The 27,387-nt window shown below is 46.4% G+C and overlaps 1 protein-coding gene across 5 annotated transcripts in view; it reads left to right on the top strand.

Moving 5' to 3' along the window:
- The window catches only part of LOC133353304 (protein FAM110B-like), a 92,248-nt gene that overhangs the window by 42,716 nt on the left and 22,145 nt on the right, over positions 1-27,387 (top strand). The window contains exon 1 of one of the 5 annotated variants that reach the window (XM_061569436.1): positions 14,430-14,514. The exons of 2 other annotated variants lie outside the window; for them this stretch is intronic. The gene's annotated coding sequence lies outside the window, so the exon portion shown is untranslated. Of the gene's footprint in view, positions 1-14,429; positions 14,515-14,597; positions 14,645-27,387 lie in introns of those variants that run through there. 2 more of the 5 variants (XM_061569437.1, XM_061569434.1) reach the window with 2 other exon arrangements.

Raw genomic sequence — 27,387 nt, forward strand, 5'->3', positions numbered from 1 at the left:
GAATCATTGCAGTCACGAAAGCTTCAAATCTAGAAACGATGAAGAGATTTCCTGTTTTAACGGTGCTGACCTCCCGTCGAACGGTCCCGTTTAATAGTTTCACCACCATTTCCCTCCTCTCCCTGTCCCTTTCTTCCCCCCAGCATGTTAGTTGTCTTTCCCCCTTACCCTTTTCCCCTCCTCATATCAACTATCAACGTCCCCCCCCCCGGTGAGTAGTCGAGGCCAATTTCTCCCCCATTCACTCTGGGCTCTGTCCCGTCGACACTTGGGGTCTGCTGTTTGCGGGATTTCTGTTCCTCACCCAGCACACCCCACCGCCCCCTCTCTCTCCGCTCGGTGATCGTCGATTTGCATCGGGCCCGCGTTGAGTTGTAACAAAAAAACATTATTTTAATAGGTAAAGTCACGTAGAATGGAAATAATAAAATAATGAAAATAAAAATAAAACATAATAAAATAATGTTTCATTTTATTATGTTTAATTTTAATTTTTTTAATTAAAAATAAAACATAATAAAATAATGTTTTATTTTATGTTTTATTTTTATTTTTTTAAATAAAAATAAAACATAATAAAATAATGTTTTATTTTATTATGTTTTTTTTTTTAATTTCCATTCTACGTGCCTTTACCGAAAGAACCAAGAGTCACGAAAGCTTTAAATCGAAAATTATTTTAATAGTTACTTTTTTTTTTAATCCCTGCCGGCTAAACGGCCTGCGTCAGTCAGACGTGACGCAAGAAGCCGAGCGAACGCAGACCAGATGAGCATGCGGTCACGGCGGCAGCGGCGGTGGTGGCGAGGCTCTTCCCTTCCCCATTCCTCGCCCCGAGGGTCCGACCAACGTACGTGATTCACGCTGTCTCTCTTGGCGCACAGCAAACAACAAAAATAATTACGTCTCGCGCGGTAACAACGCTCGCGCTTTCCCCGTGACATTTCACGAATCCCTGGTGAACATCGACGAGCAGCTCGCGTTGTCGTACATTTTTGTAGAAGCGACTTGGCCACAAATGATTGCTCAGCGAAGTGGCTTATCACGTGGCAATTTATAGCAGTCAAACTCGTTTCTAAATGTTTGGGGGGGGGATACACCGGAGAAGCCAGAGAAAAGTCCACGCGAACCACGGGAAAAACACGCAGACTCCAAATATACAGCAGGCGTCGGGATCGAACACCACGACCTCCTGTATACCAGGCGAGGTAGTTAACATCTCATACTCTTAGTTCTTTCGGTAAAGTCACGTAGGTAAAAAATGAAATTAAAATTAAAAAAAATAAAATAATAATTTTAATTTAATTTTTTTACCTACGTGACTTTACCGAACGAACTAAGAGTATGAATCCTTGCAGTCACGAAAGCTTCAAATCTAGAGTTAACACCTCGCCACCGACAATTTAGCACGGGAGGGCTGAGCTTTCATGCAGTGAGACGGGAGGGGGGGTGCATAGCCGACGCTACGGGGCTGTAGGGCAGGGAGGGAAAGCTGATGACGGCACGCTGAAGGTGCGAATTAAAACAGGATGGAAAAAAGTCAGGGGAAGGTCATCAGACTCGCCTTGAGAAATCGGCAGTGATTGCACACAGTGTAAATACGAAATGGGAAGTTTGGAAAGGACATTTCATTTAAGTTATTTAAGGTGGCTTCTTTTTTTAAGGGAACGATGCATTTTTAAAAAAAAATTACCAGACTTGAGCACTCGCAGGGTTCGCGATGAATGTTTTAAGTGAATTCAACATTTATACGCAAGCATGTCTTCTACGTCCCTGATGCTTCTTCAGCACCAGTTCACAATCTCCCTCTGAGCGTGAACGCCAGCATCTGACGTCGCGCGACATCCCGTGCCTCTGCGCCGAAGCTCGGAATCTTTGCGTGCAATTTTGCTGTTTTCCGGCAGAACGCAACAAAATGCGTTCTTCAAGTTTCTCTATCTCAGTCATTCTCACGAGATGAAGAAACGTCCACTTGGAACTTTCACTCCGCAGCGCATCGATCGCCCCATGGCAGACAACGGTCCGCAGAAGGCGATATCGTAGAACTACTTTTGAGATCATTTCAAGCAGCGTCGTGTCCGCACGAGGGGTGATGTACTTTTCATCACGCCCGATGTCTCTAAGACCACATTCAAACTGGTTTAGTTTTTGTTAAATCAGCCAAGAATACCGGTTGTGCACGTTATATTTCGGATGGCCAAATGCAGCCGTTAGAAGATAGGTCGAGATTTACGTAAACAATGTAGGCGCTCATCTACATCGGCGGTCATGAGCTCATGATGGAAATTCCACCTTTTCTATGGCCCTCCTGGAATCAGCATCTGTTGGTTTTCCCACAAAGTGACGCAGCCTCACAGGGCGATGCCGACCTCACTGCCCCAGAAGGAGGATGATGATGGTGATGACAATGCTGATGGTGATGACAATGCTGATGGTGATTGATGGGTTTGACTCTGGGATTTAAACTTATCTCACGACTTGGAGCATTGTTGTTCTAATTTTAATGTTTCACCTACGTGACTTTACCGAAAAAATCTAAGAATACACAGTTACCCTTTATAGTCATTAATACGGTTGGGCAAGCGCTGTTAGCGAGCACCTATGAAGGCGGGCACGGCACACGAGGAGGTGGGTGGCCAGCACCACGCCCGGCCGCCTTTGTCTCCCCAATGGCGATGGTTAGACAACCACACCAGGTACTCGTTTGAGGCTGAGTCGACCTAGGGGAGGCCCATGACCGGTTGTTATTGGCCACGAGCGGGACTCGAACTGGGATCGTGGGGTTTGTAGCGCAGCGCGCTAACCGCTCTACTACCGCTCCCCACACACTGGCACACACACAAACAAAGAGCCCCCATATAGCCTTAACAGACTGACACTTTGACACACACACACAGACACTGGCACACACACAGACAGACACTGGCACACACGGACACTGGCACACACACAGACAGACACTGGCACACACACAAACAGACACTGGCACGCACACAGACAGACACTGGGACACACACAGACAGACACTGGCACACACACACAGACACTGGCACACACACAGACAGACACTGGCACACACACAAACAGACACTGGCACGCACACAGACAGACACTGGCACACACACAAACAGACACTGGCACACATACAGACAGACACTGGGACACACACAGACAGACACTGGCACACACACACAGACACTGGCACACACACAGACACTGGGACACACACACACAGACACTGGCACACACACAAACAGACACTTTGACACACACACACAGACACTGGCACACACACAGACACTGGCACACACACACACGGACACTGGCACACACACAGACAGACACTGGCACACACACAAACAGACACTGGCACACACACAGACAGACACTGGCACACACACACACACAGACACTGGCACACACACAAACAGACACTGGCACACACACACACAGACACTGGCACACACACACACAGACACTGGCACACACACAAACAGACACTGACACACACACACAGACACTGGGACACACACACACAGACACAGAGACACACACAAACAGACACTGACACACACAAACAGACACTGACACACACACAAACAGACACTGGCACACACACAAACAGACACTGACACACACACAAACAGACACTGGCACACACACAGACACTGGGACACACACAAACAGACACTGGCACACACACAGACACTGGCACACACACAAACAGACACTGGCACACACACACAAACAGACACTGGGACACACACAAACAGACACTGACACACACACACAGACACTGGCACACACGCAAACAGACACTGGCACACACACACAGAGACACTGACACACACACAAACAGACACTGGCACACACACAGACACTGACACACACAAACAAACACTGGCACATACACAAACAGACACTGACGCACGCAGACACATGCTGCGTAGGACGAGTAACAATGAAGAATAAACTGAACAACTGAAAGGTCTTTGAATGCAGAAAGATCCCTCGATCGCAGATCAAAAGCTGGCTTTGTGCGCCTGTGGACGCCTACATCGCTGCTTATAATTTATTGCCTTCTCATATATATATATATTTTTTAATGTTAGACCTGGGCCTCTGCAGACACGTTGCTGGTGATTCACAAGGAGCCTTCTGTGCTTCCTTGTCGTCGAGTCACATGGGCAGCAGCCACCAACACACAGCGCCTGAGAGCACACGACGGCCCAAACCCCTCTCGAAAAATTGCGTTGGGTCGGCCCCAGATGTCCCACCTGCTCGGTGCTTGTGCGCAGGTTGGCACTCGAAGGCCCTGCACAAGACAGATTCGTTTTGTTTATTTTTAAATCCACTGCTTTACCGCACTCGAATCGCCACCTCGCAGGCCAAAATCTACAACACCTGAAATTCAACACATTCGACAGCAGTAACACTGCGTGGCCTTAAAAGGGAAAAAATATATACAACGGGTGATGTTTCGGGAAATGGACCGTCTTCATAGCACAGTTCAGTTTAATTTATTAGGTATGGTCCTGTGAGCCATGCGGCTTTTGACTCGGGTGCAACCGCAACAAACAAAAACATGAACAAGAAACATTTTCAAAGTGACTACGCGCAACAGAAAAATCCAGGAAAAAACAGAAAAGTCTTCCAGAAAAAACACCGCATTTCAACGCTTGAATAGAGGCCCAGATTGATAAAGTGTAGAATTCTAGATTTGAAGTTTTCGTGACTGCAAGGATTCATACTCTTTGTTTTTTTCGGTAAAGCCACGTAGGTAAAAGAATCAATAAAATAAAGTAAATGAAAACAACTAAATTAAATCACGACAGTTATTATAACTGTACAGTTATTTTGCTGTGCCTGTTTTACAACTGATGAAGGAAGCTTGTGTTTCCTCCGAAACGTCGTGATTTAATTTTGTTGTTTTCATTTATTTTATTGATTGTTTTACCTACGTGACTTTACCGAAAAAACCAAAGAGTATAAAGTGTAGAATGTACCCTTGCACCCCGTGACCGAACAAGAATTAAATTGTAAAAGTTTTCTGATTACCAGTTTGTTTATTATTGGTATTCAAATAGTTATCTAAGAGTAGCTAGCAACAGGCAAACACTTCAATCATCAAAAAGTACTCATAAACTCAACACTAGGCACAGTAACTACCAAGTAGTCTTCTATCAGCGCACTGAACAGGCTTAAACCTGCTGTGCATCTTCCGAGATCAGATAGTGCGCATTCAGAGTGATTTGATCTTAATCTTGGTTCAAACTAATTATGCTGTTGGTACTCTGTTGTCAGTGATCACACGATCACATCATTATAATAACTACAACACCTGCCTTCAAAATAAAATAAAGTACAACTTCACCTCTCTGGCCTATGTGCTGTGAAGAAGGAACTTTACCCCGAAATTGTTTATTTCTTTTCAAGGCAGTGTTGTTAATCTTGGTTTGTCTGGCCCTGTAATGTCCTCACGTCGCCCCGGGTCACCGCTTCTGAGTTCTTGGCTCAGCGCGCGTGAAAACACACGAGGGTTGAACAGAAACAAACACAACAACCGGCCCTAATGACCCCTTTTGGGGATTTAGCCACGTTCTGTTCCCAATGATCTGATAAGGCTTCCTTAACCGGTGTCGATGATTGGATTGGATCGAGCCGTAAACCCAAGTCAACTCGCCCGCCTTCGCCATTCAAAGGTGGGTCATGCTATTTATTCATATTCTTAGGTTTTTTCATGCTAATTTGCCACGAAATCTTTTCACGCTCGGAAAAGCAGAAAATAAAAACACTTCGGGTTTCATTTGGGACACTTTCCTTGACACGATTGTCAAGTTCTAGATTTGAAGTTTTCGTGACTCCAAAGGTCCATACCCTTTGGTTTTTTCGGTAAAGTCACGTAGGTAAATAAATAAAATAAGAAAATCTGTCTCGGGTGTGGACCAATCAACTTCAAGGACAGTGCATATCATTATCATCATCAGAGTTGTTTCTTTTTGTTTGCATTTTGACTGCTTGTGTTGTGGTTATTGCAAACATGATGCCTTGTATAAAGGTGTCAGTTTTTGTACCAGTTGAAAGGGTAAAACCCTATTACTAAACTGTGGGCCGGTTTCATTTTTATTCGAACTCACAGTCCAGTATGTTTCGATTTAAAGCTTTCGTGACTGCAGGGATTCATCTTCTTGGTTCTTTCGGTAAAGTCACGTAGAAGGGAAGCAATAAAATAATAAAAATAGAACATAATAAAATTATTCTCACGACGTTTCGGCCACAACGCAAGCAGCCGTCCTCAGGTGAAAACCAGGTCTGTCGAGGCGACAGCGTCTGAATGAAACAGCATATTTAAGCTGGGTTGGAAGGGGGGGAAAGGGCGCCTTCCAACCCAGCTTAAATATATGCTCCAAGCATGGTGCTGTTTCATTCAGACGCTGTCGCCTCGACAGACCTGGTTTTCACCTGAGGACGGCTGCTTGCGTTGTGGCCGAAACGTCGTGACAATTATTTTATGATGTTTTATTTTTATTATTTTATTACTTCCCTTCTACGTGACTTTACCGAAAGAACCAAGAAGACAGTCCAGTCTGCTTTACCGTATCTTGTTCCCAGATGCAGACGTTGCAGCAGTGAGCATGGGTGAGCACGGTTGGCTACGTACAGCGCGAAAGAAGTTCAATATACGCACGACACATATCAGCATCGCTGAATCGATGCTATCTTTTTTCCTGAAACCAGTTAAAGGGAAAGATGAAAATTTTCAGCTTTCATCTTCTTGGTTCTTTCGGTAAAGTCATGTAGAAGGGAAATAATAAAATTAAATAAAACATAATAAAATACAATTCTCAATTCTAGTGAATTTCTGCAGTCATGAAAGCTTTAAATCGAAAATGAAATCGACATTTTCAGCTTTGCGATCGATTCAAAGTTACAGGTTCCACGCGTGCTCACCCATATTTCAACATACACTGCTTACAGAGCATGTTCAAATAATTCGATTTGCAAAACAAAACAAACCGAAGTAAACTGGTAGCCCAAGGGTCAGCAGACGGAACCGGCATCGCTCACTTGCTGGGTTAAAGTCCTGCTTACAGCTGACCGTGATTAAACAGGGTTTACTAAAGTGCAGTAAGTTTAAATTTCGATTTAAAGCTTTGGTGACTGCAGGGATTCATCTTCTTGGTTCTTTCGGTAAAGTCACGTCGAAGGGAAATAATAAAATTTAAAAAATAACACATAATAAAATAATTTTAATATTTCTCAGAATTATTTTATAATGTTTTATTTTTATTATTTTATTATTTCCCTTCTACGTGACTTTACCGAAATAACCAAGAAGATGCATTAAGTTTGATGAAAAATAAGAATAGGGGTTTACCCTTTCTGGCATAAAGGGTAAAATCAACTTTGATTTTTCGGTAGAAGGGCGTAAAACTTTTTTTTTTTTCATCATTTTGGATACTGCCAAGAAGGAGGTCATAAATATCACGTGAAGTTAGGTTGTTTGCCCTTAATTTAGCACACGCAAAACAAACATTCTATCCCTGAGAATTATCAAATATTAGTTTGACTGACACGTGGCAAATAGTGTAACCCGCAAGCCACGTGTGAAAGTGTAATGCCAACAGTGTGGATAACTTGCAGTGTGGATTACTTGAAGCCACCTCGAAAGTAGATTTGTGATATCTCTCCATAACGCGGGTCGTTGTTGCACACACGGGGGGTGATGCAGGCCTCTGGGAGAGTTTCGGACAGAGACTTCGTTTTTTTACCACAACGATGCCGACATCCGAAATAAGGATGCCATTTTCTTGGTTCTTTCGGTAAAGTCACGTAGAATTGAAATAATAAAATAATAAAACTAAAACATTATAAAATAATTCTCACGACGTTTCGGCCACAACGCAAGTAGCCGTCCTCAGGTGGAGAACAGGCCTGTCGAGGAGAAAGAGTCTGAATGACAAGCCCCAGACTGTCTCCTCGACAGACCTGTTCTACACCTGAGGACGGCTACTTGCGTTGTGGCCGAAACGTCGTGAGAATTATTTTATTATGTTTTATTGTTATTATTTTATTATTTCCCTTCTACGTGACTTTACCGAAAGAACCAAGAAGATGAATCCCTGCAGTCACGAAAGCTTTACATCGAAATTTAAGGATGACATTGGGAGAGAGAGAAAAAAGATCAAATACAAATATTTTAAGTGAATCGTTGTTCTTCTGTCCCGTGATGTATTTGTGATTTCCGGCACGTGGCGTGTTAAAAATAAAGGAGAGAGGCGAGAGAAGTGATACTGGGGGACCCCAATGTTAAAAACAAAGCGTCCCATTGACGGGACCTCGTCAGCGTTGTTAACCCCACAAGCGAGCATCAGGGACCACTTTGATTGCTCCCTGTAGGCTCACAGACAAAGACACACACACACACAATCCCCCTTTCTTACGTCAACACAATACGTGGACAAGTATATAAAATGCTCTCTCTCTCTCACACACACACCGAGTTACTCCGTTTATCATTACAGGCCGTAGGGGGACAGGGATCTTTCGCGAATTAAGGTGGTGGAGCCAGAACTATGCCTGACCACCTTTGTCTCCCCGGCGTTTAGGTACATAGACCGTGCTTAGTTAAGGTTGAGTCAACATAGCGGAGGGCCCAACAACAGTTTAGATTTCGATTTAAAACTTTCGTGACTGCAGGGATTCATCTTCTTGGTTCTTTCGGTAAAGTCACGTAGAAGGGAAGTAATAAAATAATAAAAATAAAACGTAATAAAATACAATTCTCACGACGTTTCGGCCACAACGCAAGCAGCCGTCTTCAGGTGAAGAATGAAACACTGCCAAGCTTGGAGCGTATATATAAGCTGGGTTGGAGGTGGAAGAAGAGCGCCTTGGCAAAATAATTTGCATATCAAGAGGAATTTTGCATATTTATGGGAAATGCGTAGGAGGTGGGCGGGGGGGTTCAAAGTCATATTATGCCCATGCATTATGCAGGATTAGCAGCATCAGAGGGAGGGGGTAGCATTAACAGTTTAGATATCACTCACCCATTGGTTTTAGCCGTGGCCGGGAGTCGAACTCATGTTGGCAGCAGGTTCGCAGCGTAGTGTGCAATGACCACTCACCAAACGCTCTGAACACTCACACTCGGGCATAACACCAGCAGACACGCAGATCCACACACACACTGACACAGATGGTACGCGTTCGTCAGGTTTTCACTAACATCCTGAAAGTGTGTGCCCAGACAAGACTAAGTTTAATACCAGGAAGGTGTTTCATTGATTTAAATGTGACCCAAAGTTTTTATCAATCTGATCTCGCATCTCACTGCGAGTTCTAATGAATACATTTTAGAATTCTAGATTTGAAGCTTTCGTGACTGCAAGGATTCATACTATTAGGTTTTTCGGTAAAAAAAAAAAAAATTTTCTTTATTAATTTTAATTTCATTTTTTACCTACGTGACTTTACCGAAAAAACTAATAGTACATTTTAGAATGCACAATCAGAGAGAATTCGTAATGCAGTAGAGTAGATCCCCTCTTAACGAAGGCGATTGGATCCACAAGTGATTTGGTCGTTAGGGGCCGTCCATAAATGACGTCACACACCTGGGGGGGGGGCGGGGGTCAGACACTTGTGACGATGTGTGACGAGGGAGGAGGTGGAGAAATGTGACGTCACATAAAAATGCGCAACTTTAAATAAATATAGACAACACGTTCTACTTAATTAAATAGAGTTTTTGATAAATGTTTTCTCCTACAACATCAGAGTGCAGCGCCACATTAAATACGCACTACAATGACAATAGTTTAAAGCGATTTGGAGCATGTTTTATTTTGGGGGGATGGGGCAGAGCTTTGTGACGTCATATTTGAGGGGGGGGGGTCTGACTTTTTGTGACGCCGTGTGACGAGGGTGGGGAGGGTCAAAAATCATCCAAAATCGCGTGACGTCATTTATGGACGGCCCCTTAAAGGGCTTAATTCGTTCCCGATAGCATCGAAATTTACCTTTTCCCCCCCCCCAAAAAAACGTACTTTCTAACATTTCAACAATGGATATTAATACGTAAAGATACTAACAACATTATAAAACACATGCTATTAAAATAAACATGGTTCATTTCATGCGTTAATGAATAATTACTCTACCTACAACAGCCCGTCGTTCACAGGGGTGATCGTTAAGTGAACATATTGGGCTCTATGGAGCCCCATCGTTAAGCGATCAGTCGTTCACAGGGGTGGTCGTTAAGTGAACATATTGGGCTCTATGGAAGCCCATCGTTAAGCGATCAGTCGTTCACAGGTGTGGTCGTTAAGAGGGGTTCTACTGTACGTGTATTTTAGCAATGTTAGTGAGTACCTATTAAGGCCAACAACCCAAATACATGTGACACATACGATGGCATGCCAAGGATCACACACATACGCACACACGATGGGGTGATGTTGTCTGAATCAGAACAACAGGCAGAGTTGTAGAGATACTCAAGACTTCAGGCTGAGTAGACCTAAGAGGGAGACGTGCCCCACGCCTGTACACAAAGATCCCCCGTATAGCCTTAACAGAATGTTGGGGCAAGTGCTGTTAGCGAACACATATGAAGGCCGGCACGGCACACGAGGTGATGGACGGTCAGCACCACGCCCGGCCGCCTTTGTCTCCCCAGTGACGATGTTTACCCACCGCACCAGGTACTCATTTGAGGCTGAGTCGACCTAGGGGAGGCCCAGGAACGGTTCAGATAATCGTCACTGGGTGTTGGTGGCCGTGAGCGGGAATTGAACTCAGGTTGCCGGGTTCATAGCGCTACACTACCGCTCTCCCACGCGTACACTCACCACACTCACTCACCACTCACTTACACACTCACTCACACACTCACCACACATACACTCACCACACATACACTCACAAAACTCACCACACACACACTCACCACATACTCACTCACTCACCACACATACACTCACGAAACTCACCACACACGCACTCACCACACACTCACTCACTCACCACACATACAATCACGAAACTCACCACACACACACTCACCACACTCACCACTCACTCACACACTCACTCAACACTCACCACACATACACTCACAAAACTCACCACACACACACTCACCACACTCACTACACACTCACTCACCACTCACTTACACACTCACTCACACACTAACCACACATACACTCACCACACATACACTCACAAAACTCACCACACACACACTCACCACACTCACTACACACTCACTCACCACTCACTCACACACTCACTCACACACTCACCACACATACACTCACCACACATACACTCACAAAACTCACCACACACACACTCACCACACTCACTACACACTCACTCACCACTCACACACTCACCACATATACACTCACAAAACTCACCACACGCACACTCACTACACACACACTACACACTCACTCACCACTCACTCACCACACACTCACTCACACACTCACCACACATACACTCACCACAGATACACTCACAAAAATCACCACACACACACTCACCACACACTCACTCACCACTCACCACACATTCACCACACACTCACCGCACACTCACTACACACTCACTACACACTCACTCACACACTCACTCACCACACATACACTCACGAAACTCACCACACACTTACTCACACACTCACCACACTCACTACTCACCACACACTCACCACACACTCACCACACACTCACTCCCGACTCACCACCCACTCACTACACACTAACTACACACTCACCACACACTCACTATACACTCACCACTCACTCACTACACACTCACCACTCACTCACTACACACTCACTCACTCACACACTACTCACTCACTCACCACACTCACACACACACTCACCACACTCACCATACACTCACTCACCACTAACTCACCACACACTCACTTACCACACACACACTCACGAAACTCACCACACACACTCACCACACACTCACCACACTCAATACACACACTCACTACACTCAGCACACACCACACTCAGCACACACTCACTCACCACACTCAGCACACACACTCACCACACACTCACCACTCACACTCACCACACACTCACTAACCACACTCAGCACACACTCACCACTCACACTCACCACACACTCACCACACTCAGCACACACTCACCACACACACTCACCACACACTCACCACACTCAGCACACACACACTCACCACACACTCACCACACTCAGCACACACACACTCACCACACACTCCCCACACTCACCACACACACACCACACACTCACCACACTCACCACACACTCACTCACCACACTCAGCACACACTCACTCACCACACTCAGCACACACTCACTCACCACACTCAGCACACACACACTCACCACACTCAGCACACACTCACCACACACTCACCACACACTCACTCACCACACTCAGCACACACCACACTCAGCACACACACACTCACCACACTCACCACACACTCACTCACCACACCCACCACACACTCAGCACACACACACACCACACACTCACCACACACTCACTCACCACACTCACCACACTCAGCACACACACTCACCACACACTCACCACACTCAGCACACACACACACCACACACTCACCACACACTCACTCACCACACTCACCACACACTCACTCACCACACACTCACTCACCACACACACCACACACTCACTCACCACACACACCACACACTCACTCACCACACACTCACTCACCACAATCACCACACACACCACACACTCACTCACAACACTCAGCACACACACACACCACACTCAGCACACACACACTCACCACACACTCACTCACCACACCCACCACACACTCACCACACACTCACTCACCACACTCACCACACTCAGCACACACACACACCACACACTCACACACACTCACTCACCACACTCACCACACTCAGCACACACACTCACCACACACTCACCACACTCAGCACACACACACACCACACACTCACCACACACTCACCACCCTCACCACACACTCACTCACCACACACACCACACACTCACTCACCACACCACCACACACTCACTCACCACACTCAGCACACACTCACTCACCACACACACCACACTCACTCACCACACTCAGCACACACTCACTCACCACACACACCACACTCACTCACCACAATCACCACACACACCACACACTCACTCACAACACTCAGCACACACACACACCACACTCAGCACACACACACTCACCACACTCACCACACACTCACTCACCACACCCACCACACACTCACCACACACTCACTCACCACACTCACCACACTCAGCACACACACACACCACACACTCACCACACACTCACTCACCACACTCACCACACTCAGCACACACACTCACCACACACTCACCACACTCAGCACACACACACACCACACACTCACCACACACTCACTCACCACCCTCACCACACACTCACTCACCACACACACCACACACTCACTCACCACACACACCACACACTCACTCACCACACTCAGCACACACTCACTCACCACACACACCACACTCACTCACCACACACTCACTCACCACACTCACACCACACACTCACTCACCACACTCAGCACACACTCACTCACCACACTCACCACACACTCACTCACCACACTCAGCACACACACGAGGGCGCTGGCTCCGATTGGCCGCTCTCTGAGTGATTGTTACCGGGAGAGCCAATGGGCTCCTTGGGCTGGTGGGGGAGGGAGGAGGGAAGTGGCGTGGGATGGATGGTGGGGGGGAAGATGTGTGGGATGGATGGTGGGGGGGAAGATGTGTGGGATGGATGGTGGGGGGGAAGATGTGTGGGATGGATGGTGGGGGGGAAGATGTGTGGGATGGATGGTGGGGGGGAGATGCGTGGGATGGATGGTGGGGGGGAGATGTGTGGGATGGATGGTGGGGAGGGAGATGTGTGGGATGGATGGTGGGGGGAGATGTGTGGGAAGGTGGGGGTTGTAGGGAGGAGATGTGTGGGATGGATGGTGGGGGGGTGTAGGGAGGAGATGTGTGGGATGGATGGTGGGGGGGGGGTGTAGGGAGGAGATGTGTGGGATGGATGGTGGGGGGGGGAGATGTGTGGGATGGATGGTGGGGGGGTGTAGGGAGGAGATGTGTGGGATGGATGGTGGGGGGGGTTTGGGGGGGGGAGATATGTGGGATGGATGTTGGGGGGAGATGTGTGGGATGGATGGTGGGGAGGGAGATGTGTGGGATGGGTGGTGGGGGGAGATGTGTGGGATGGATGGTGGGGCGGGGGATGTGTGGGATGGATGGTGGGGCGGGGGGATGTGTGGGATGGATGGTGGGGGGGGTGATTCAGGCGACCGCGGCGGCGAGACGGCTCGCACTCGGGCTCGCCTCGAGACGGAGACACACGAGGAGGAGGAAGAGGTGAGAGAGGAGGAGGTGAGGAGGAGGTGAGGGAGGGAAAGAGAGAGGAGGAGGTGAGGGAGGAGGAGGTGAGGAGGAGGAGGTGAGGGAGGGAGCCTCAGCGAGCCGTGGCGACTCTGTGCGTCCACAAGGAGTGTCCGTCGGGCCACATTCACCGTGAGTGGCACACGGCGCTGAGTGTGTGTAGTGTGTGTGTGGTGTGTAGTGTGTGTGACACACGAGCTGTGTGTGTGCGTGTAGTGTGTGTGACACACGAGCTGTGTGTGTGTAGTGTGTGTGTGCAGTGTGTGTAGTGTGGGTGTGTAGTGTGGGTAGTGTGTGTGTGTAGCGTGTGTAGTGTGTGTGTGTAGTGTGTGTGTGTAGTGTGTGTGTGTAGTGTGTGTGTGTAGTGTGTGTGTGTAGTCTGTGTGTGTAGTGTGTGTGTAGTGTGTGTGTGGGCAGTGTGTGTGTAGTGTGTGTAGTGTGTGTGTGTGGTGTGTGTAGTGTGTGTGGTGTGTGTGTGGTGTGTAGTGTATGTGTGTGTGTAGTGTGTGTGTGTGGTGTGTGTAGTGTGTGTGTGTAGTGTGTGTGTGCAGTGTGTGTGTGTAGTGTGTGTGCAGTGTGTGTGTGTAGTGTGTGTGCAGTGTGTGTAGTGTGTGTGTGTAGTGTGTGCAGTGTGTGTAGTGTGTGTGTGTAGTGTGTGTAGTGTGTGTGCAGTGTGTGTAGTGTGTGTGTGTAGTGTGTGCAGTGTGTGTAGTATGTGTGTGTAGTGTGTGTAGTGTGTGTGCAGTGTGTGTAGTGTGTGTGGTTGGTGTATGTAGTGTGTGTGTCGTGTGTGTGCAGTGTGTGTAGTGTGTGTGTCGTGTGTGTGCAGTGTGTGTAGTGTATGTGTGTGTAGTGTGTGTGTGCAGTGTGTGTAGTGTGTGTGTCGTGTGTGCGCAGTGTGTGTAGTGTGTGTGTGTGTAGTGTGTGTAGTGTGTGTGCAGTGTGTGTATGTGTGTAGTGTGTGTATGTGTGTAGTGTGTGTGCAGTGTGTGTATGTGTGTAGTGTGTGTGTGTGTGCAGTGTGTGTAGTGTGTGTGTGTCGTGTGTGTGTGCAGTGTGTGCAGTGTGTGCAATGTGTGTAGTGTATGTGTAGTGTATGTGTGCAGTGTGTGTGTGTAGTGTATGTAGTGTGTGTGTAGTGTGTGCAGTGTTTGTAGTGTGTGTGTAGTGTGTTTGTGTGGTGTGTGTGTAGTGTGTGTGTGCAGTGTGTGCAGTGTGTGTAGTGTGGGTGTGTAGTGTGGGTAGTGTGTGTGGGTAGTGTGTGTGTAGTGTGTGTGTGTAGCGTGTGTAGTGTGTGTGTGTAGTGTGTGTGTGTAGTCTGTGTGTAGTGTGTGTGGGCAGTGTGTGTGTAGTGTGTGTAGTGTGTGTGTGTGGTGTGTGTAGTGTGTGTGGTGTGTGTGTGGTGTGTAGTGTATGTGTGTGTGTAGTGTGTGTGTGTGTAGTGTGTGTGTAGTGTATGTGTGTAGTGTGTATGCGGTGTGTGTGTGTAGTGTGTGTGTGTGCAGTGTGTGTGTAGTGTGTGTAGTGTGTGTGTGTAGTGTGTGTGTAGTGTGTGTGCAGTGTGTGCAGTGTGTGTGTAGTGTGTGTAGTGTGTGTGGTGTGTGTAGTGTGTGTTTGTAGTGTGTGTGTAGTGTGTGTGTATAGTGTGTTTAGTGTGTGTAATGTGTGTGTGTAGTGTGTGTGACACACAATCTGTGTGTAGTGAGTGTGTGTAGTGTGTGAGCGGTGTGTGTAGTGTGTGTAATGCGTGCAGTGTGTGTGTAGTGTGTGACACACGAGCTGTGTGTGTGTAGTGTGTGTAGTGTGTGTAGTGTGTGTGTGCAGTGTGTGTGTGCAGTGTGTGTGTGAAGTGTGTGTTTAGTGTGTGTGTAGTGTGTGTGTAGTGTGTGTGTAGTGTGTGTAGCGTGTGTGTGTAGTGTGTGTGTGTAGTGTGTGTGTAGTGTGTGTAGTGTGTGTAGCGTGTGTGTGTAGTGTGTGTGACACACGAGCTGTGTGTGTTTAGTGTGTGTAGTGTGTGTAGTGTCTGCAGTGTGTGTGTAGTGTGTGTGACACGTGAGCTGTGTGTGTGTAGTGTGTGTGTGTAGTGTGTGTGTAGTGTGTGTGTGTAGTGTGTGTGCGGTGTGTGTGTAGTGTGTGTGTGACACTCTCTGTGTGTGTTCAGTGTATCTGTGGGGAGCGGTGGTGTAGTGGTTAGCGCTACGCTGCGCTATGAACCTGGCGACCCGGGTTCGATTCCCGCTCACGGCCAATAGCTGTGATGATCATCTGAACCGGTCCTGGGCCTCCTCTAGGTCGACTCAGCCTCAAATGAGTACCTGGTGTGGTGTGTAAACATCGCCACTGGGGAGACAAAGGCGGTCGGGCGTGGTTCTGGCCACCCGCCCCCTCGTGTACCGTTCCGGCCTTCATAGGTGCTCGCTAACAGCACTTGCCCCTACAGTCTGTTAAGGCTACACGGGGGATCTTTGTCTTTGTGTGCAGTGCCAGACTCTGTATGTGTGTGTGTGCAGTGTGTGACACTCTCTTTGTGTGGCTGTGTGTTTGTGACACGCTGTCTGTGTGCACGTGTGTTACTTCTTATCGCGTTTCATTTTCCTGCATGTGAGAAAGTGTCATGGTGTGTGTGTGTGTTTCTCGGTTATCTGCAAACTTCATTCTGCCACGCACAGCAGTGCATGCATCATAACGTAGCCCGAAGCTGAACAGCAGAGTGGCTCAGAGATAGTGTCACAGTACGGCAGACGAGTTTCTTGAATCCATTTGTGCGGAGCTTTTGAGTGTCACCCCCTCGAATGCACGTGAAGCCAGCCCACTCAGGATTGGAATTGGCCAAACATCCCAACGCAGGACCATCCTGGAAAGAAAAAAAAGGATCATGAGACTCAATGATGTTTCCCGCAGCAATAAATGATATTACGTACATCACAGTAACTGTGAATTACGATCTCAGCAGCTCAGCAGGCAGGTTTTGAGCCTGATTTAGTGGGTTCTCGGATTGTCACAGGATGCTTGCGGATTGTGGACAGCAAAAAAAAAATGTCAGTGTTGTACTGCAGTTCTATGCTCCCCCTCGCCCCCGCCTTGTTAGAGGGGTGCGTGCTATTGTTAGAGCGATGTGATATTGTTAGATCGATGGGATATTGTTAGAGAGGTGTGATATTGTTAGATCGATGGGATATTGTTAGAGCGATGTGATATTGTTAGAACGATGTAATATTGTTCGAGCAATGTGATATTGTTAGAGCGATGTGATATTGTTAGAGCGATGGGATATTGTTAGAGCGATGTGATATTGTTAGAGGTGTGTGTGTGATATTGTTAGAGCTGTGTGATATTTATAGAGCGATGTGATATTGTTAAAGCGAAGTGATATTGTTAGAGGTGTGGTATTGTTAGAGAGGAGTGATATTGTTAGAGCAATGTGATATTGTTAGAGAGGTGTGGGTGATATTGTTAGAGCGATGTGATATTGTTAGAGCGATGTGATATTGTTAGAGTGATGTGATATTGTCAAAGCGATGTACGCGCAAGTTGCATTTGTTTTTGCCAATTTCTCCCTTTTCCCGTGGCTTGCGCAGTGACGAGGGTGGAATTGGATGTGTCCACGCTGTGTGCAATGCTGGGGAAATTGGTGTGGATGGTTCAGTGTGTGTGTCCGCGTGGACTTGATCTCGTGGACAAAAAAAAACCGGTCAAGTAGTTTTTAAATCCTTTATATTAAGTTCACTTGCTTGCTTGCGTGCTTACGACCGTGCAAATCTTTCGGTCGTTTTTTAACCCACTTCCCGTGATCCAATCGAGCTGACATTTTGCACACAGACTCGTTGTGCGTGACAATTAATTTTCGTGAAATTTTTTTTCTCCACATTTTTACACTTTTTACGAAAAAAAATAATATTTAATTACCAATTGCTTAATGGTGGCAGGCAATCATCTGACCCATAGGTGGCAGCCATCTCAAGCCAGAGGACGAGAGGACTCTAGCCGCTACGCATATAAAGTATTTATAGTGAAAAACTTTGTTTTTACGGGTTAATTTTTTGCTCGTGCGGTATTGAACCAATGCTGCTGAAAAATCCTGCACTCCCAGAAGTGGTTGACGGGAAATGTCAGACTATACACTTTCTGTTCATTTGTGTAGCATGGTATACGAAGGAGGTTATCTATGTTCTATGAAGAAGGGCCATTGCCCGAAACGTCACCTATTATATATTTAGTTTTCCTTATAATGCCACGGCGTGTTAGATGTGTTGAGTTTTTGTGTGTGTGTGTGTTTTTACACCACTGCCAATGAAGCTTCACCAAATAATGCGTGTCATCATGATGGAGACCTATCGTCTTGTGTTATTCATTTTGTTTACTTACAGTGTCCACAACGTCCGCTCGTGATTATTTCCTGCCACAACGTATACAGTCTCTCTCTGTTGAATCATTGGTCTAGGTCTCTGGGCGCTTGAGTGATATTATTGTGTGCGCTTGCAATATGTAACCATCGCAAGGCGTTGAGTAAGCACAGCCTCTCCCATCTGTAAAACAACATGCGCTTGCCCGCGCCATCTGGAACAGCTTGTGGCCCCGCTGTCACCTCCGACGAAATGGTAATCCAGAAGTAGCAACGAGGCCACACAATACAGCCCCGGCAAAGCTATTAGACGCTAATGAATTTCATTACCGTAATTAGCATCATCATATGGTGAACCTACATTGCTAGTGGTGCACAATTAACAACAACAAAAATCTACAGATTTGTCAAGAATACTGCTGTTAAATATCACGCTACGAAGAAAGGCCATTGTCGCGCCTCCGATGACCACAGTTGGCTACGTACGGTGCGAAAGAGGTTCATCATGCAATGTTGTTATCGACGAACGCATTGAGATTATTTCCGTAATGAACGTAGCGCTGTGAGCCGTGTTGGAGGTGGTCCACTTGGGGGGGGGGGGCAGCCCAAAGCAGGAATTATTTCGCAGTGTTCCCCCCTTGTTTTGATTTACCAATCAAAATCTTTACTCAAGTCTGGAAGAATCCGATGAGCTATGAAGCTTTTATTCACAGATGGTCCAGTAACTCCCGGTGAGATGACAGAATAAGATGCAGTCGATGAGATACGATATGGCAATGATGGAGTGGAATGAGATGCAGATAAGATAGAGCTGAGAGAGCAATGGGCATTTCATGTTAATGCTGTTTGCATGAATATCGCTCTCTGAATTCGAACTGATATTTGACACGCCCCTAGCTTTACTCGAGAATATCCTGGGGCAATGACCTTATGCTCCGTTTGCTCATGCCGAGCGCCGCCAATGATAGTAAGGTCTGGACGTCTGGCTTGTATGATAATATGCCTGCTCTCGCATGCCCTGGTACAGCAACAAAGCAGATGTTGTCCTGACATGGATCCACACTTCACGTTAGCCTTATTTAACAATGTTAACTGCTGATGAGACGTCAAATTATTCACTACTATATATTTTTAAAATTAAATTTTACCTTGTAAGGTCCACTGGGCTATACTGTATAGCTCTTTCTCAGAAGTCACCTGGCCACCAATGCCAGCTCAATTAAGTATCCTATGTGGACATTTTTTGCAGCAAATTCTCCAAACGCATGTTTCTAAATGTGGAGGGAAAAACCCAAAAAACAATCCACGCGACCACGGGCAGAACATGCAAACTCCAACTATACAACAGCCGTCAGGGTCGGGATCGAACCCGCGACCTCACGCATACCTGGCGAGGTAGTTAACATCTCGCCAAATAAGACGAATACAAATAACAAAAGGATGTGTTAAAAAAAAAACATCACAGGAATACTGTACAGCCCTTTGGCGGTCCACTGCTGTTTCTAGATTTGAAGCTTTCGTGACTGCAAGGATTCATACTCTTAGTTTTTTCGGTAAAGTCACGTAGGTGATACAGCAAATCTGGCTGTGACTGTCCCACCTGATGATGGAGACTTGTGTTGCCTCCGAAACGTCGTGATTTATTATTATTATTTTATTAATTTTAATTTCATTTTTTACCTACCTGACTTTACCGAAAAAACTAAGAGTATGGTCCACTGCTGGTTTAAGGCATCCACAGGCCTTGCTGATGTTGGTTGTTGGTCAGTGTGGGTTGGTAAAGGGGGTGGGCTTGCTGCAAGAGGGAGCCTGCAAGTTTCAGATATAATTTCTACCACTTAGCCGTGACCAGGGCTCAACCTCATGCTGCCAAGTTCATAGCGCAGTGCGCCAAGCCACTAAAATAATTAAATTTTTATGTGGTAAGACCAAAGGATGTGTATTTTTTATTTAATGGTAAAGTTATATTGAGGTCAAAGTGGTTTGAAAACTTGCAGAGTAGCAAGATTATTAACATTTGCCAGTAAACGCTGCATGTTTTTTTATTTTGTTAAAAATATTAAATTATTGCCTCTCATATAATTTCGATAGGGCTGTCTAAAAACGCGTGCTTTTTTTATCGTAACCGCCTTTACAAATTGATGGGGTTTGTGGTTGTTACTGCTTACAGACTTCATTCCAAAGAGGCTTAAGTGGGCACACACACACGCACATACATACACACAAACACAAAGACACGGGTTTCCCAATTAGACTTACAGACTGTGTGTGTGTGGGACAGGGAAAGTGATGTTAGCAAGCTCCTGTTAACGCCAGCACAGCAGGGGGCTGGTACGGCCAGCATAAAACCTGGCCACATTAGTCTCATCAGCGATGGCTTAGGCAGCAGTTGCCACTGGTGTTTCCCGACAGGGGTATAACAAGGATGCACGAACTCATCCATTCACATCGGGTCTTGCGCGTGTGTGACAATCGTTTATCGGTGATTTCGTACGTGTAGCCATGTGTTGACGGATTCACGTGACCTCTGCAGCCGCAGGAGGCATTATATTACCTCGTGTGGCTGCAGAGGTCAACTCGTTCCAGGCCTAGTGGAGACCGTGGCCAGGAAACAGAGCCCCCAATCCTGGGTTCGTGCTGCTGCGAGCAACAACGACACCGCAAAGTGAACACAGCATGAAAAGGGGGTCCTTCTTTGCCGATGTGCTGTGGGTAGGGGTATTGGTACTACTTACGGCTGGTTGGCGAGTTGGGGAAGGGTTTGGGTATTCTTAGGATTTTTCGGTAAAGTCACGTAGGTAAAAATTTTAAATTAAAATTGCCTCCGAAACGTCGTGATTTTTATTTTATTTTACTTTTATTAATTTTAATTTTTTACCTACGTGACTTTACCGAAAACACCTAAGAATATGAATCCTTGCAGTCACGAAAGCTTCAAATCTAGAAGAGAAGGGTGTGGGTCTGTAAGACGGCTCATACTGACAGCTGGTTTTCTAGTTGCTTAGGGATAGGGCTCGTAGTAGCAGCCGGTTGGTTCGGGTCAGGGATAGAGCTTGTACTAATGTAGGCGTGGAACTCGTACGAGTGGCTTTTTGGCGAATTGTTTCATAGCCAGTGGCCGGTTGTGATCGTTGTCCAGGGCTAGGCTAGGAGTAGGACCAATATTTGGTTGGCTACGGTGCTCTGCCCTCAAATTGATTGGCCCTCTTCCCCATCGCAACATACAGCGCAGAACTCCTCTCATCCGCGGCCCCATTGCCGGTGAATCCTATTATCCGGAGCAGCTGTAGGGTCGGCCCAATCTCCTTTCTGCGGCCCTCGATATTTCTTTTATCTGCGATTGTCTTTCTACCCTGTTAATAAGAATCGCAGATTTCCCCGTGGATGATAGGGTCCGCACTGCCGGTACCCCCTATCACCGCATTATATGATGGGTCCGTATCACATTTGATGTTCCTGGCCCCTATTCATTTCTGAGTCTCAAAGTGCAATGTGCAAAGCACCGTAACACTGCTCTCCAAAGACAAAGATCTCCCCCGTTATAGCCTTAACAGACTGTAGGGGCAAGTGCTGTTAGCGAGCACCTATGAAGGCCGGCACGGCACACGAGGGGGTGGGTGGCCAGCACCACGCCCCGCCGCCTTTGTATCCCCAGTGGCCATGTTTACACAACGCCCCAGCTCTTCTTTTGAGGCTGAGTCGACCCAGGGGAGGCCTAGGACCGGTTCAGGTAATCATCATCGGTGGTGTTGGCCGTGAGCGGGAATCGAACTCGGGTAGCTGAGTTGGTAGCGCAGCGTAGCGCTAACCACCACACTACCGCTCCCCCCACTGCTTACCACAACATCGCAATCGTACACCCCCCTTTGCAGGTATCAAAACCACACGAATATCGCAACGCATTGGGCCAGAGTGCACTGAGAGAGCAATGGCTCGTGTAAACATAAGAGTCTAAGGACACGATACATTGATTAATTGCACGTAAAAAAACGCGAGCACGCACACGCTGGACTTAATTTTGCACGTGCATTTCGTATGAGGACACGGGGAAAATGTTCAAAAAAACATACCGAAGAATGACTCACAAACACGTGTGTGTGTGCTCGCACTCACACTCAGTAGTGCAGCGGTTAGCGCGTTGTGCTACGAACCTGGCCACCCGGGTTCGATTCCCACTCACGGCCACCAACACCTAGATCGACTCAGACTCAAATTGAGTACCTGGTGCGGCGTCTAAACATCGCCACTGGGGAGACAAAGACGGCCGGGCGTGGTGCCGACCATCCATCACCTCGCGTGCCGTGCCTTCATAGGTGCTCACCAACAGCACTTGCCCCAAACAGTCTGTTCAGGCTCTACGGGGGGGGGGATCTGTGTCTTTGCACTCACGTTCATCAATCCCTATCCCAAAACCCACAATCCTGTCCCTTTTGCAAACTGTAAGGGGCACAATTGAGGTCGCGTGAAAGTGTGCTCCGGCTGAAATTCCTTGATTAACAAGAATGACTAGCTCCCCAGGCCAGTCTGTTTCAACTTCATCTCGGCTTACACAGCTCCCCGTATGGCTGCCTCTGCCACTGCCCGGCCAGAGACTGTCTTTTGGTGCAGCCAGAAGCCCTCCCGCAGGGCAGCGTTGTCACCTGCCCATGGTTGTTGCTGTTGTTGTTGTTGTTCTTCAGGACGTCCACTTGAATTTTGTTGAGGTCGTGTGTGTGTGTGTGTTTCCTGGGGGAAATCTGCAAGTTTTACCCGGAGACATTAAAAGGCCCGGTTGACTTTTGTCGTTGTTGTTGTTGCCAGCTGTGCAGTAAAACACCACTCAATACAATGCGTTTACACGGACGTACAATGGCGAGATGTTAACCACCTCGCCTGGTTTACAGGAGGTCGTGGGTTCGACCCCGACCCTGACGACGCCTGTATAATTGGAGTTTTGCGCGTGTCTCTTCTTGTGGTCACGTGGATTCTTCTCTGGTTCTTTTCCCCTCCACATTTAGAAACATTCGTTTGGGGTATTTGGCTCCTCTTAAATTCCCACGTGACGATAAAGCCCCTTGGTTGATATTCTTAAGTTTTTTCGGTAAAGTCACGTAGGTAAAAAATTAAAATTGATAAAAGTAAAATAAAAAATAAAATAAAAATCACGACGTTTCGGAGGCAACACAAGCTTCCGTCTTCAGATGGAACCGTCACAGCACGATTGCTGTATCACGTCGTGATTTTTATTTTATTTTTATTTTACTTTTATCAATTTTAATTTTAATTTTTTACCTACGTGACTTTACCGAAAAAAACCTAAGAATATGAATCCTTGCAGTCACGAAGGCTTCAAATCTAGAACCCCTTGGTTGAGCTATCATTTGTGGCCAGGTCGCTTCTGAAAGAGAGCTGTGTGGGCCTTACCTGGTTAAAAAAAAAACATTTGAGCTTAGTACAGGTCTCCCAACTTCTGAAAATAAGATAAAGGTGCGGCGCTGCAATTGCCATCGTCACACTGCTGCTAGCGGAAGGGTCTCTTTTAGTTCTACAGAGAGCTCTTGAGAGTCCCTCTACAAACTGTGGGCTGCGCTGACCCCCTCTCTTCCGGTAGTGCGGGACATTCCCCTTCCCATGATAGGTCCCGGGTTTTGCGTTATGTTTTTAACAGTTTTTAAATCCTTTATATTAAGTTCGCTTGCTTGCTTGCTTGCGCGCTTACGACCGTGCGAATCTTTCGGTCGTTTTTTAACCCACTTCCCGTGATCCAATCGAGCTGACATTTTGCACACAGACTCGTTGTGCGTGACAATTTATTTTCGGGAAAATTTTTTTCCAAAATTTTCCACTTTTTAGGAATTTTTTTTTCATATTTAATTTAAAATACCAATGTGATAAAAATGAAACTCTTACTCAAGAAAAACAGAAATGAATAATAAAATAAAACCGATGCCACGCATATAAAGGATTTATATTGAAAAACTTTGTTTTAACGGGTTAATTTTTTCTACCTCAAGAGGTGGTAACAGCTGTTGCTATGCTGTCTCAATGTCGTTGGCCCGTCTGGCACGAGTGCAGGACGGGCTGTGGCAGCAGCTGTGTGGGTGCAGGACATTGCCCACTAGGTGCGGGTCGAGTGCATCCTGAAGGGGCCTCTTCTGCGATGATGTTGCATTTCTGAGCTGGGCAGATTTCTACGGCAGTGGGAAGCGTTCTCATTTGTCGAGTTCAGTTTTCTTACTTGTGCGGGGACTCTCAGCGAATAATATCCGGTCCGGATGGCGTCTGTGCTTATGATGGAAAGGTCGCGAGCTTGATTCCTGATTGGGGGGTGGGGGTTGAATAATCGTCATCGTAGCCACAGTCATCATTGTCATCATCATCGTCATTATTGTCATCGTCATCATCATTGTCATCATTGACATCATCATTGTCATCATCATCGTCATCATTGTCATCATCATCGTCATTGTCATCATTGTCATCGTCATCATCATCATCGTCATCATCATTATCGTCATCGTCATCATTGTCATCATTGTCATCATCATTGTCATCATCATTGTCATCATTGTCATCATCATTGTCGCCATCGTATCGTTGCATTCACTAAGTCATCACCACCAGCCATCACCACTTTCCATCATCACCACAGTCATTACCATAATCCTTTATACAGCCGATAAACAAGTACCATTATGCGAACCGTCAACAGTGGCTTGTTCTTAGGGCACGATTGGCTCCTGCGGTAGAGACGTAGAATATCCACGGCTGGCAACCAACCCACTTACAGCACTTGCGCCTTGTGCTAAGTTCGCACTCCACAATTCGCCGAGAGGCCGGGGAAACTTCAGCAAAATTTCGCGTTACAAAAACTGTCGAGCGAAAAAAACGCTGACAAGTCAAGGGGCCAGCCAAAACTTTCGTTTTGGTCAAAGTTGGCCGCAGGCAAATGCTGACGTCGGGACTGAAACGAACACCCTGGTGCCGTTGATGCACAACAACGAATCCGCCTCTGATTCTACACCTCCGTTGGAGGCGGTGGTGATATCATCAGAAGTGGCCCTGTTGTTTTAGAGCAGTGGGTTCACGGTGTTGGCCCTGGCACCGTGAACTTTTAGCAACCTCGATACCGTCGATGGGTTTAAATAGATTTGTTTCGTCCGGCGTTTTCGGGGCATACACCTTGAGAATGAAAGAGGCGGTACGAGATGGGGCAATACCACACTCTCCGCGTTTAAGATATTCACTTCTGCGCCCCCCTGCCCGCTCCATGTATTTTAGTATTTTAAAGCAAATGTTAATTAATTCGTTTATTTTTTTTTTAAATGTTAACGTGCACAAGTTGAACTTACTCTGACAATTATTTTGGCTGCATTCCAGCCTTGGTAATTAAATACAAATACATCGGTCTGACTGTAGTGTTGTACATTAATCTCATTATTCTCATGGCAGAGCCTCATTACTCTCTACCGTGTGAACCAGGTACCCCTTGAAGGCATCTCAAAGGTAGAACCCTGAGAAGAATTGTTAAAGGGCGCTTTATACATTTTTATTTTAAATTATTATCAGCAACGCTGTGGTATCCGCTTCTGAGTGTCAGCCTCTCACGTGAAGGATTTCGCTGCTCTGCTAGTTTTCTAAAAGTATAATTCCCCTTCAAGACATCATACCGATAGTGTAACCAGGTTAATATTTGAGACGAATGAAAATAATAATTTGAGCTGATTATTTCCAGAACAATCCCTCTTGTTTATCCGGACTAACAACTTGGTTTAACCTTTTACTCGCCTTTCATCCCAGCTTATGCTAAACAAACTACAAAATGTGTTACGACGGGTTACTATCTCGCCAGGAGCCTCAGCGCTAGAGCGAGCGGAAGTTTGCGAGTTCAATTCCTAGTTGGGGGTTGATGTCGCCCATCATCCCTTCAGGGTCAATACATTAAGTACCACTCTGAAAAACTCTCAAGACATGAGTTACTAACACTGTGGCATTAAAATATAGATTTTTAAAAAATACAATTTGTGACGTTTCAGCCAATGGCCAACTCTGGAAATGTCACCTATTTAATATACATCGGTAATTTTTTAATCCTTTATATTAAGTTCGCTTGCTTGCTTGCTTGCGTGCTTGCTTGCTTGCGTGCTTGCTTGCTTGCGTGCTTGCTTGCTTACGACCGTGCAAACCTTTCGGTCGTTTTTTAACCCACTTCCCGTGATCCAATCGAGCTGACATTTTGCACACAGACTCGTTGTGTGAGACAATTAATGTTCGTGAAAAAAAAATTCCAAAATTTTACACTGTTTAGGGAAAACAAATTAAATATTTAATTACCAATTGTTTAATACTGCAGACAATCATCTGACCCATAGGTGGCAGCCATCTCAAGCCAGAGGACGAGAGGACTCTAGCCGCCACGCATATAAAGGATTTATAGTGAAAAACTTTGTTTTTACGGGTTATACTTGTTATGTCTATGACCACAGTGCCTATTAACGAATGTTTTGTCGGCAGCAGACTGCTGCCGATGCAGTTGTATAATCACCGAAAAACA

This window comes from Lethenteron reissneri, chromosome 43 (genome assembly GCF_015708825.2).
Source record: "Lethenteron reissneri isolate LAM-NWPU_2019-01 chromosome 43, ASM1570882v1, whole genome shotgun sequence".
Classification (NCBI taxonomy): domain Eukaryota; kingdom Metazoa; phylum Chordata; class Hyperoartia; order Petromyzontiformes; family Petromyzontidae; genus Lethenteron; species Lethenteron reissneri.